We start from the raw sequence: 1,979 nt of genomic DNA, 5'->3' as shown, positions 1-1,979 counted from the left end.
GCCCACACAGATCTGGGCACACGCCTCCCATGCCTCCTGGGCTGCTCACAGCAGCAGGAGCCATGCCCCCTGGACGAGCTGTGGTTCCATCCCGCACCCCACCCCGCCCCAGCTGTGCAGTGCCTGCCCCAGCTGTGCAGTGCCTACCCCAGCACCAGCCCCACTCCCTCCCTCACTGCAGAGGCCTTGATCTTCCCTGCACCATGCCCCTTCCCTCCCCTTCCACCACAACAGACTTACCAGCTGGACGCAGCTCTCCAAGCTGCTGGGCTGCACTCCTGGCTCCGTGCATGCTGCACTGCGGCTGCACAAATACACAGGGCATTTATTGACCGTATTATTGGCTGCGTCAGGAAAAAAAAGCCAATTTCCAATATAGGCAATTTTCTTTATATCGATCCCGATCCGATATTGGACCAATGTATTGGTGCACCTCTAGTTATTTCCTATGCAGTAGTCATGTTGTACCTCAGCTGGGTCTGAAGCAAAACATGCACTAGTTTAGCTTAAATTCTAAATTGTTTTTAATTGGATTTATCTCTGCCAAAACTTCACTGAGAATAGTGTAGCTTAAGTTTGCATGCCTTGTTCTTGAATTCATAAATGTGAGACTGAGAGTATCTTTCACTAAAAGAGAAAAAGTCAAGGGCCTGGTTAGGCAATTTGGGATATGCCTCTATAGTTAATTCTAGGCATGTCAGTTTAAGCTATTCAGTATTTTAAAAAAATACAGGGAATAGGAATGGGAGAAACAATGTCCAAATCAAAAGAGAAAAAAGGAGATGGCATTACTGCCTGGGACTGGGTAGAACTTGAATTTGAGGAGCATTCTTTTGTTCCGCCTTTGAATGCGTAGTGTGGCAGTTGCAACCTCTTTCTTCCCTACTGTATACCTAACTGGGAAGAAAACTACCTCAAGGCTGCAGCCTGACAGCTTGATACTACTTTATGCCATCTACAAATCATCAGATGAAAATGAAAGAGTTTGCTCCTTTTCAACTAGAAACCTTTGATGTCTGCTGGGGAACGGATGTGTTAGGGCCTATACAGAAGTTACACTTATTGCATGTTAAGCAGCACTGAAAGCACTCTAAAGCAGGGAAGGGCAATTATTTTAGGCGGAAGGCCGCTCACTGAGTTTTGGCAAGCCATCGAGGGCCACATGACAGGCCAGATAGAATGGCCTGGCAGGCCGCATGTGGCCTGTGGGCTGCCTTTTGCCCACCCCTGCTCTAAAGCCTTAACCAAACAGACTTTCACAGCACAGAGTGCTTTAAAAATGGCAGATCCCACTGTAAGTTAACTTTGGATAGATATGGTATCAGACCGCAATGCTTTAGGTTAGAGCATTTTATCAAATGTCTGTACCACATCCCATGGGTGACTGGTGCCTCCTGATCACCAACCAGGGGGGCGGTCCCCCAGTGGCCGATCACCACCAATTCCACTGGGACTTCATCTCCTTTTCTGCCTAGAATACCTCCACGGATCGTGCTGGGGACTCTGCCTGTCTCAAGCACTCTGGACCTGAAACTGGACAGCTTGTCTGCAAGTTCCAACAAACATCTGGAACCTCGACCAGTTCAAGCTTCATGGAGTGGTGAGACCCCCAACTCTCTCTCTCTCTCTCTCTCTCTCTCTCTCTCTCCCTCTCCCTCTGTTTCAGCCCACTTTCTAAGACTCAGCCTTGATTTAATCTCTCTCTCTCCTTCTCTCTTATTCCAGGCATTACTTTATAAACCTGACTTTTGTTCATAGAATCATAGAAGTAGGGTTGGAAGGGACCTTGTAGATCTTCAAGTCCGACCCCCTGCCTGGGCAGGAGGGAAACTGGGCTCAAGTGACCCCAACCAGGTAGGCATTGAGCTGCTTCTTAAAACCCCCAGGGTAGGAGCCAGCACCACTTCACTTGGAAGTCGGTTCCAGATCCTAGCCGCCCTGACTGTGAAGTAGTTCTTACGGATGTCTAATCTAAACCT

This window comes from Alligator sinensis, unplaced genomic scaffold (assembly GCF_000455745.1).
Source record: "Alligator sinensis unplaced genomic scaffold, ASM45574v1 scaffold73_1, whole genome shotgun sequence".
Lineage (NCBI taxonomy): Eukaryota > Metazoa > Chordata > Crocodylia > Alligatoridae > Alligator > Alligator sinensis.
The sequence above is the reverse complement of the archived record's forward strand: the minus strand, read 5'-3'. Positions refer to the sequence as shown.